Below are 12,125 nucleotides of genomic sequence, written 5' to 3' on the forward strand. Positions count from 1 at the left end.
CATTCTATAATTACCCCCCAATAATGTATACCCTCCCCACTCCCCCTATGTTGTTCTCTTTGTCCATCTCTTTCTCTACATATATGCATCTCTCCCTCCATAATTATTGTCATTTTCTATCGCTATCCATCATACTCTTCCTCTCCCCATCATTGTCTACATCTCTTTTGGGCCTTATATATTCTTTTTCTTATTTAGCTCATCTCTCCCTACTCCCCTTCTATATATCTACATCACCTACCCCCTCTTATCATCTCTCTCTCTCTCTCTCTCTCTCTCTCTCTCTCTCTCTCTCTCTCTCTCTCCCTCTCCCCCTCACCCTACTCTTTCTCCCTCCTTATTTTTCACTACATCTATCTATGTCTACCTCATGTCTCTCACTCTCTCCCTCTTGTATCACTCTTTCTCTCTACCACATCACCTCATCTGATCTCTCTCTCTCTCTCTCTCTCTCTCTCTCTCTCTCACTCATGGCCTCTCTCTCCACCATCTCCATCTCCATCTATTTTGGACCTTTCTTATGCTTTTTCTCTCTATGACTCATCTCTCCCCCTCTCCCATTTTCCTTCTATCCCCTCTAAGATTATCCTCTCTCTCTCTCTCTCTCTCTCTCTCTCTCTCTCTCATACACACACACACACACCATCTTCATGTTTATATATCTCTAAAATGCTCTATGTATGTCTACCTCATGTCTCTCACCCTCTTCCCCTTCTCTCTCTCTCTCTCTCTCTCTCTCTCTCTCTCTCTCACACACACACACACACACACACACACACACACACACATCACCTCATGCTATTTGTCTCTCTTTAAATTTGACTTCATTTCTAAAGTTTGTCCCAATTTATATTTGTATTTCTATAATATAAAATCAAGTACATTTAATAGAACTTAATTATCGTTAATAGTTTTTTATACAATTAATAAATTTAGGTAAAATTTTATAATTTTTATATTTCATTTAAGTAACAATTTTATTATCTTTTCTTTCTTTAATATAAATATTATGTGAAAATTCATTTGTAAAATCTAAAATAATTTCTAAACTTCAGTATTTTACAACTTCCAAAATCTTATTATTTTAATAATAAAATAAAATTACATATATAAAAATCTTTATTTTTAAGATTTGAAAAAATAATAAACTTTCTTATAAAATTAAAACTGCAAGTGAAATAGTAGCCAAAAAAGATTTACAGAAAGTTTTTCCTTTCTACTTTACAATTCATTACCAAAATAATAGCAGATTTTCAAAAGAAAGAGAATATTTGTGAAAATAAAAACTTTCTGCTGTTATTACTAAGTTTTTCTAGATTTAGTACTATTCTCTGGATGAACTCAAAGATATTAATAATCAATATTTGTAATAATAAAATTAAAAACAACATCAAGACTAACAATAATTATAAAACATTAAAAATAGAAGCAAAAATAATAATAAGAAAATAGTAATTTCTTTTAGTGTTTTGTCTCTTCCATGCACTGTTTAATCTAATAGTCATGCACCAATTCACCGAATAAGGAAGAGAATGTAACATACAGTTTGAACTTTGAGTTTTTAGAATCATGAATTTACGCATGAAATACAGAGAATCAAGCAGTTATAAATTATTAATCACAAGTTCTACAGCTATCTATGTTTGTTATAACAGTAGTTACATAGGAATCTTGGGCCAGTCTCATTCGATAAAATTAGATAAGTACAAAGTTAGTCTTGATTGTAGTGTAGTTAAATAAGCATGTGAAAGTCCATATGAGGCATTTATCAATATAAAATATGGCAATTGTAATCTATTTTAAGCAGATGAATTAATACAAAAACTAAAGTTTTTTCTCCATTCTTATTTTGTTGTAGCAATTGTGTTTTTTATATTTTTGATAAGTGTTGTAGCATGTTATATTTAACATTAAATTAATCTTTATTATTATATTTAATAGTAGTTTCAAACATTATTAAAAAGACTCTAAATACAACCAAATCACATAATCTAAGAACTAAAACATAAGTACCCATCACAGGAACAGTTAGAATGCCCAAAATTGCTAAAATAATTGCACCTGCAACTTCTGTTACAGAAGCAATTTGTTCCTCCAATCTGTTATCTTTCTTAAACTAAAGAAGCGCAAGAAAAAGTGAGATTGATATTATGAGTTACAAAAGAAATTTGAATGTATTTATAAGCATTTTTGCTCAGAGATTTCCTATAACATTGTGTTAGTACCAAATTTCCCTTTTTTTTCAATTGTATTGCTAAGAAAATCACCATGGCGACACTCTATATCTAGAGCAATTATCACATTGGACAACTCATTCAGTATTGACATAATTATCTGCACCATTTTCCAATGAAGAATCCCATCAAAATGCCACATGCTAGACATTGTAAAAAAATTACAAACTTGTGGGAATGAGCCAGAACCTCTCAATCCACACTTAACAAGATTAAACCACTGAAAGAATAGGTAGCAAGAAGGAACCTATAAATTGGAGCTGTAGCAGAGCCAATTCCAAATGCATATCCAGATCTAGAGTCAGTTGTTTACCTTTAATCCATTCCCATTCAGTCCTAGCAATGCGCTAATAGCGTCAGGAAGCTCCATGCATAAATTAGAAGAAAATGGATAGATCTGGTTAGGAAAGTACATATTAGACCAAAATATTTTTGAAATAGAAAAGAAGACACCCCCAGAAAAACTCCCATCAAGCACCATTAACAATGAAAAGTATTATAAAATATATAAATCAAATAGATTTTGAATACAAATCTAAATCTAAATCTAAATCAAACATGCAAGACTAAACTGTTAAATGCGAGCCTAAATAGTTATGAACATAATTCTAAATCTAAATGAAATTAATTAAAATTTAAATCTAAATCAAAGTAGAATATTATAACTAATTTTGAATTTCAATTTACATCTACATCTAAATCTAAATGAAAATGTAAATAAAAAAAAGAAATCTCACCTTCAAAAATGTTACTCCAAAACTTCAATCTACTCCTATTCAAAAACTCCAATCTAATCCTCCAATAACCTCCACCTCTTCCTTCTTGCAAAGACATAAAATGAAAATGAACTGAGGAGCCTTGGTTTTATAACTTCTGAGAGGCTCCTCATATCTCCAAGTAGACATCTCTTCACATTCCACGAATTTGTTTCAAATTCCCCCACTCCTCGCAAAAAATAAGCATGAATGTGCATGCAAAATTATATTTAACAAAAAAAAATCATATTGAAATTATTTTGCCCCTATTTTTTCAGGCCCTATTTTTGTGGGTCCTACTTTTTCGAGCCCTACTTTTTCGGGCCCTATTATTTTGGGCCTATTATTTTGGCCTCCATTTGGCTTCCTATTATTTTGGCCAACTATTATTTCAAAAATTCTTTTTTAATATTTAATTTGGAAGTTTGTAACCGCTCCCAATTCTTTTTTATTATCAAGGAATCCTGCCATATTCTCATGCTGGGCATTTGTGCTGCCATTGTATAGAACGCCTATTGGCATAAAAATTATCAATAGAAAAATTCTCACATTACACATACCTCTACAATTTGATTAGGCCCTGCAATGTCTGTTGTCCTTAAATTTTCCACAGAGTTAGTTTCATAACAAGTGATTGCTGCATCTATCTCTTGAAGTGCTCCATATCTAAAATTGGAAAATCTCACCACATTCATCACGCTTTCTGCCTCCTGTAGTGTACACATCCATTCTTTACTCTGTTGCTTCCACCAGCACAATTCTCTCTCTCTAGAATTTAATTTTAAGAGGGATCATCTTAATTGTGTTGGAAACTATAACCCCAACTATCTCTGATTATATCCTCTGTATGGTAAACATATCTCCAGCATTAAAGACAAGTCTTGTTTGAAGATCTTGCTTAAGATTTTAATGGATTTGAATGTACTCTTCAACCTATCACTATCCCATCTAGAATGTTCTTGGGTAGCAAGATATACATTATTTTATGTTTGATCTTTCTCCTCTATAGATGTTAAGCTATCTATCCAGCTCCAGCTCAGCAGAGCTGTCAGGTGATTTAAGCTGAAAGCTATCTGCTGTAAATAGTGTGAGAAAGAGTTGGAGCTCAGATAATAACATTCATATAGTTTCTTTTGATTAATACAAACTATTTCTATTTCGCTTTCTGCTTTTTTAGTTGCTAATTTGAGAAATTCATCATTACCCATTCAAGAGACAAATGGAATTGTACTTTTAAGGTGTTTGAAGATTACAGCAACAGCTGAGCCACAATGTCATATTTCAAGCATGAAGATCCTAGAGAGTAACAAGATTAGTAGTATTGAAGAAGGTACTTTGCCAGAGAATAAAGGGGTTGTTCATCCATACTTTGTCTGTAGACATAAAGTTGTTCAAAAGAATTGATGTTTAGATGCAGTTATTGAAGTCTCAGAAAGAGTAGGTTTGTAAAGTGACTGCAAAGAAGCTGAAGTCAAATTGTAATACAGCCGATACAGCTACGACAGTTGGAGGATCAGATAGTTTGAAAAATAGAAAGCACAAGTATAAAAATATACTCCAAAAAGATAGTTATGTTTGAAAATAAAATTGAACATTTGTAAAACTAAAGTGAATGTTGCTAAAGAAAGGAGGCTCCCAAACCGAGGGAAGTCACTGAAATTTGAAGTTGTCATACAAGGTCAAATGTTTATCTTGGAGATTGATTGAGTTTGTATAATGTAAAATCATCACTACTTTGAAGAACCAATCAAAGTTTAGATTGCTAGATGCAAAACAAGGGGTTTAAGGGTACAACACTCTATAGAGTTAATGTTAAGGGGGGAAATCATATAAATTGGCGAATTTAAAGAAAAAGGTCACAAAGGATGATATGGGTTTTAATTAACATAAACTATCTCTATTTATGTTTCATTGGATAAAGAATAAGCACCAACTTGCCTTCAATTCCATGGAAAATCCCCGTGCAAACCACAGTAAATTTCCTTTGTGCTTGCTAATATAAGCTTGAAACAAAGTAGAAAAATAAAAGAACTGCTTAAAGGAATGGTAGATCTCAGTACCAACCTCTGCTAGCTCAGCCTGCCTAGCATTGTCTTTCTCCTTTTAAAGGGCATTCAACTCAACTTCTAGTTGAGTAATTTCCTTTTCATAAATTTCTTCAGGTTTACTATCTAATTACACTCTCACATTCACACATGCTTCATCTAGCAGATCAATTGCTTTGTTAGGAAGATGTCGATCTGTTCAAAGTCCAAACAAGAAAACAATAATGAATCAATCTTACAAAGCCAGCAAGATGCCTACAATAACTAAAACATCTCAAGCTTTCATCAAACTTCTAAGGAGTTAAAATCAAAACAATAAATTGACAAAATCATCTGATCAAATCTCATTTATTAAGTTTTAGAATGCCCCCACAACATACCCAATTCAATCATATGACTATTAAATTTGTAAACTTACCAGTTATATGACGACTTGATAATTGGGCAGCAACAACTAATGCTCTATCCATGATCCTCACACCATGATGTCCTTTGAACTTTTCTCTCAAACTCTGCAAAATATTAATGGTGTCAGGCACACTGGGTTCAGTCATGAACACCTGCAGGAATTGAGGCTTGAATGTACTATCCCTCTCTACATATTTCTTATACTCTTCAAATGTAATCGCTCCTATACATCGTCGTTGGCTGCGAGAAAACATTTGTTTAAATAAATTAGCACCCCAGTTGGACCTAAAAACGATCTCTGTGTCAGCCACTTATGTTGACAACAGTTCTAAATTACAAAGAAATGGGAAATCACTCACCAGCTCGAAGAATGAAATGTAATTTATCTATAAACAATATTAATCTCCCTTAAAATTCTTCTACCTCCTTACATATAGACTTGACACAATCTTCAAAGTTGCCTATGCATTTCTCTCCACCCACTAAGGCTCCCATGTCCAATGCTATCAATCTAACTTCCACCAAATAACTGCACCATCCCAAAGAAATTCCATCAATCACAAAGTGCATAATCATGAACTGCAACTTAATGTCAAACCATAATCCAATACTCCAAGCCCATCATTTTTTTATTATATTAAAATCGATATAAAGGCAAAACTAGTACGCTAGAGAACAATTTACCTTGGCACATCTCCTTTGACAATCTGTTGAGTCAGCCCCTCACCACTGATGTCTTGCCAACACTGTCCTCTCCAATTAGCATAGGGTTGTGCTTTGTCTTTCGGCAAAGAATTCTAATGATCCCATCTATTTCTTCATCTCTTCCAATTATCAGATCAAGCTCTAATGCCCCTTCTACAAGGTCGCGACCGTAGGACTTCAGGGCAGGGAAATTGTTATCATTGAGGATGCTTTGCACCACATTAAGCTCCTCGATTAGGGTTTTTAAGTTGGATGCACTAAGGCCCACTTCATGGAATGCCTGAATAATCTGCGAGTCCTCCATTAGACCAATAATCAGATACTCCACCACCAGAATACTGCCTTCCTTCTTCTTTGTTGCTTCTTCACCACATCTGATGCAATTTTTGAGAGCATTGATGTGCAAAATGCTGTCAGGAGCAGAACCCTGGGTCGGCAACCTCTCGAGGTTCTAGCACAGGACTCTCCTAATGGATTCTAGTGATTCATCTCCACAAGAGGCAGATAAGGGCATAGAAGACAAAATTCTCTATTTTAGTAGCCCAAAATCGTCCTCCATCAATGCAAGGGCCAGGTGAAAGGGAGTGACTTGTGCATGCCCATTTTCCGAGCAATTTCTACACTGGCCGCTACAGCTCCCTCGATCTTTCTTGAGCACATGATATGGGGATCCATATTCTATGAAGCTGTTGCACAACACCACACCTATTGGATGTGCTTCCTAATATCTGTTATCTATTTTCATTTCCTTCTCCTTTTTGCTTTCATATTTCTATGACTCACCATGGAGGAGCATCCCATGTCGCTATAATTGGCTTTGAGCATATTTATGAGCGGTTACCAAAATTATGGGTGTTTCAAAATTGGAGTTACAATTGGAGCATGTAACACTTGCTCCAATGGCAGAATTGTTTTTTCTTGCACTGTGCACTTTCACTTGTCCCAGGGTAGTGGCTATATTTTTCGATTTCATTCAAAAAAATTATTAATGTTTATTTGTGTATATATTTGAAACTAATTTTTAGTTCCCGCTAGAAGTTTTTTTCAATTAGTTGATTGAAATTCTTTAATAAAAATATTAATTTTAATTTTAAAAAGCTATTTTCTATTTTTATTATTAATTTATGAAAAATAAAAATCTAAATTGTAGTTTTGAAAAGTCATTTTCCATTTTTATTATTAATTTATGTCTGAAAATTGTTAGCCTCTTGCCTATATTATTGATCAAAACTAAGCACAAATAGAAAGTTACTTTTTCTTTTTTTTGAAACTAATTTTTAGTTCCTACTAGAAAAATTTTTAAATTCGTTGATTAAAATTCTTTAATAAAAATGTAATTTTAATTTTAAAAAGCTATTTTCTATTTTTATTATTAATTTATGAAAAATAAAAATCTAAATAGTAGTTTTAAAAAGTCATTTTCCATTTTTATTACTAATTTATGTCAAAAAATTGTTAGCCTCTTGCCTATATTATTTATCAAAACCAAGCACAAATAGAAAGTTACTTCTTTTTTTTTTTTTATGATTAGTCCCTTATATTAAAAAAAATACAATAAAGTTACATATTCACAAAAAAAGGGGCCAGGAGAAATAGGATCACCCAGCAAGTTCATACAGCCAAAGGCTAGATATCAACTATTCATCAAAAAAAAAAATATCAAAAAACATAAAAAATCCTCAATCTACCAGTGCAACGCTAGTTGAGGGAGGATGATCTTTATCATCAAAGCCCCACCCAAGGGTGGGGTGAGTAGATGACTCAAGGGGAGCCCATACTTCAGCAGTAGCAATAGCATTATCTTCATCTTTCTCTCCCTCAGGCCCAGGAGGAGAAAGGGCTAAGTCTAGCCAAGGAAACATCCACTTGGGGTCTAAGTGTGCAGAGGGCCAACCGGTAGCAAGAACGGTAGGAAGATCCATTGGGGACCACTTGAACCAGATCTCGAGGATGCAAGGTAGAGTGGTGTTGACCACTAGATCCTTTAGAAGAGTGGCGCCGACCAAAAGTACCACCACTGGAGAGTGGTACGGCTGAGAGCCAGGCATGTTAGAGCAGCGAGCAAAACTACTCCATCCTCAACGGTGACCACAAGGAGGAGTACAATTGTCAGAGGCCAAATCCAATAGAACTTGAGCTACCATTTAGGGGGCATTTCCCCAATGAGCCAAAAGCTCTTGTAGGTGAGCCACCTCCAAAGCCACTTTATTTATTTGTACTTGAATCTGCAACATGGCATTGTTATAAATACATGTTTTAGCATACATAGCAACATTAATGTCAAGTGTGTTGTTAGCATAAATAATTGCATTACAATCTTTCCAAATGATAAATAAGATCTCCAATCTAAAAGCATACCATATCTAGGAGTACTTGAAGGGAATTTGAGTGTTGTCATCCAAAACAACCATATGCCAAGAGAAAGGTTTCGGGTGGAAGGGGCAAAAGAGATCATAGATCCATCACTAGAAACACTGAGCCCATCTACAAAACCAAAAAAATGTGCAAAAAAGTCTCTGGTTGACCATAGAAAGGGCAATGGAGGTCAGGAACACCCAAGTACCATAGCCGAGGGCCGAAAGGCAAGCCCTGGAAAAGAATACACCAAGTGAAATGCATAATTTTAGGCTCTGTAATGGCTTGCCATACAATGGAAAACTTATGACTCCAAGTATGATGAGAATATTGCAAATGCCATCGTTGGTTGAGACCTTCAACCATGGGCAGATGAGGAACCAACCATCGATAGCCCAGCCTAGGCTTATAGTTGGTTACTAGGGTTTTTGGATACCACTTCCAGTCTTTCCACCAAGGGCAAGAGGATTGAATGCCAACTTGATGTAACAAATGTGGAGGCATCGCAAAAACTAGAAGATCAAAAGTCTATCAATCTGGATGAGTGAGCCAAATTTGCACTTTCATATCCTCCCATGACCATATGCTCATAGTAACTTTGGAGAAATTTTTTTAGGGGTTCTTATGCCACATTAGAAAAAACACAGAGCACAAGCCCCATGCACCGTAGCTAGGGGAACACCTTGGATAGAAAATAATGGTGACCACCAGAGATTGTGTTGGTTCATGGAGAGCCCATCTCTAAATGCATTACCAACCCAATGAAGCCAAGGCTTAACTGCTTCTCAGCTTTCCCAGTACTCTTGGCAACAAAAGTGCCATGAATCTGGATAGGTTTAGTGGTGACAAGAAGGGTCTGAAAACCAATCCCCTTCAAGGCTGGTCGATGAACTAGAAATCTTGAAGAAATGCAATGTCTTAACAAAGTCTTCCATGCTTCATTGTCAAAAAGAGTTTGAATCACCCATTTGGCACATAAAGCATTACCTTGCTTATGGGTGGACATCAAGCCTAGGCCACCAGATTCTTTGGGAAGACAACAAAAATCCTAGGCAACTCTATGAAAGCCTTGGTGAGAAGCATTTGACACCCAGAGGAAATCATGTAATAGGAACTCCAGTTTGAGATAAGAGGCCTTTGAAGGAGCCCAACAGGAGGAATAGTACACATGGGTGGTGGCCAACACTTTGGAACAAATCTAAAATTTTCTTGCAAGGGAGAGAGGTTTGGTGATCCAATACTCTAGCTTCTTCTCTATTCTTGTAAGAACTACATTCCAAAGCTCGACAATTGAGGCTTGGAAGGGAAAAGAGATGACCAAAAAATGAAAAAATTCCCCATGATGAACCCATTTCCATTGATATTTCCCAAGCCAAGCAAGACGGGGAAGGGAAGACTGTCTGCAAAGGGTTTTGTGTCACTAAATAACAGACCCTAAAGTAAGATAGAATGTGTCAACACATTGCAAAGTGAAGGCAACATTATCTTCATCCTCAATGAAAATGAGGATGGAGTCATCTGTAATATGACCATTCAAAAGTTGATCAAGGGAATCTAGAAGGGAAATACCACAAACCCTTCCTTGTGAGATGGCATTTGCAAAAAAGTACCCAAAACCTTCAGCCGCCAAAAAATATAAAGAGGGTGTCAGTAGGCAGCCTTGACAAATTGAATGATAAAACTCAAAGGCTTGAGACTAGCAGCCATTAATGGAGATGCAAGCAGAGGCATCCCCAAAAAGCATCTAGACTTCCTACAAAAAAGTAAGGCTAAACCCAAGCACCTAAAGCATTGCAAGGATGAAAGGCCACTCAATCTACTCATAAGCTTTGGCAAAATCAATCTTGAGAAAGATGGCATGTTGCTTGGAATGTCAAGCACATTCCATCCCTTCCCACACAACAGTTATATTGTCCAAGGTATAACAAGATTTGATAAAACCCATTTGTTTAGGGCGAATAATTTAGGAAGAAGATGATGAATTTTGAGAGAGAGAGCCTTGGAAATGATCTTGCAAGAGACATTCAACAAAGTGATGGGCCTCCAATTGTAGATATCTTAATGGTCACGTACCTTAGGTATGAATTTGATATTCCCCTTATTAATAATATTTCCTAGGGAGAAAGAATTGTAGGCTTCAAGATAAACATTATGTAGGTCTAGTCCAATCTCATCACAAAAGGTTTTGTAAAATTCATAAGGGAAACCATCACAACCAAGGGTCTTATCATCTACCATGGAGAAGAAAAATTTCTTGAGGTCTACTAAAGTGAGCTTCTGCTCACATAACACATATTGTTCTCGAGCAATTCTTTTAGGAGTGGCATCCAAACAAGCCTGTAAAGCTTGATTCTGGGCTTTCGAAGGACCCTGCACCGTGAAAACTATTTCATAGTGGCAAACAAAATCTTGGAGAATGTCAAGAAGCTCACAGAAGGAGTCTTGACCCTCCCAAATGTGTTTGATCCCCACTACAGAATGGTGAGCCCTCAATGCATTAAAAAATTCCTTGAAAGCTAGATCTCCAAACTCCAGCCAGTGAAGCTGGCCCTTGAGTTGAGCTCCTTGGGTAGTATAATTGTCTACAACCTACTTCTAGTGGTGCAGGTTGGCAAACTGAACTTGGGGATCCATGTTAAATAGATTCATGGCTAGAGCTTTAGTGGCCATACGAAGATCTTTGGAAGTGGCCTCATAGGATCTCTTGTGGTAAGTGGCCAAATACCTCCCATAAATGTGAAGAAACCTCATAGTACAGCTGATGGCATCATTCCACCATTGTATCCACTAGAGGAGGAATAGGGTCTAGGTTCAAGATTCCAAGTTTGTAAAATATGAGCGATGGTGGGTAGATGTGACAATACTGAAGTATTAAGGTAAAATTGAGTTTTACAATTACGAGGAGGGGCAGAATTCCAGCTAATGGAGAAGCGGATGGAAAAATGGTCAGACAGAGTCACATCAGGGAGTGGAGTGACAAGTAGTAGACTCATTTGAGAAAAGGAAAAAAAGGACTAAGAAGAAATCATAGTACGATCCTACCTTTTAAGAACCCTATCAGATCCCTCTTGAAACTTGGACAATGTATACTAGATGCCATCAATTCGACGATGATGAAAATTGGGATAAAAAAGACCCAACTTGTTTCACATGTAAAACCAGGCATCTCACTCTCCAACTAATCATCAAAAAGGCAAAAGGCCAACTTTATCAATAGCTAGCTCAACCATATTGAAATCTCCATAGAATATCTAGGTGGCAGGTGATAAAGAATTAGCTAGCCACCTCCACAAGTTTGAGTGCTTAACCACATCATTAGGGGCATAAACATTGACAATGCCAAAAGAATGATTTTCAAATAACAACAAAATCCAAACAACTATCCACATGGGAAATAACAAAAGGAAAAGGCTGAGGGGAGAGGAGAGTGACTACACCACCTCAACCAACTTCATGCTAAGAAGCAAAACTAACACCATTTGGCCATATCACATAGTAGGCTGAGTTGAGAAGAATCCTAGAGACTTTGACTTCTTGCAGGCACAAAAAATCAATATTGCCAAGCCTACGCTTGGTATCATGAATAGAATAATTTCTAGTGAGGTTTATTAGCCCCCACTCAT

General features: G+C 36.0%; 1 pseudogene; it reads right to left on the reverse strand.

The window, feature by feature from the left end:
• LOC149570461 (chaperone protein ClpB1-like) overlaps positions 1 to 8,195 on the reverse strand; it is a 153,079-nt pseudogene extending 144,884 nt beyond the window's left edge.
• Positions 8,196 to 12,125: the final 3,930 nt, after the last annotated feature.

The sequence above is a fragment of the Cupressus sempervirens genome, chromosome 3 (genome assembly GCF_028749045.1).
Source record: "Cupressus sempervirens isolate cs-2001-9-10 chromosome 3, ASM2874904v1, whole genome shotgun sequence".
Lineage (NCBI taxonomy): Eukaryota > Viridiplantae > Streptophyta > Pinopsida > Cupressales > Cupressaceae > Cupressus > Cupressus sempervirens.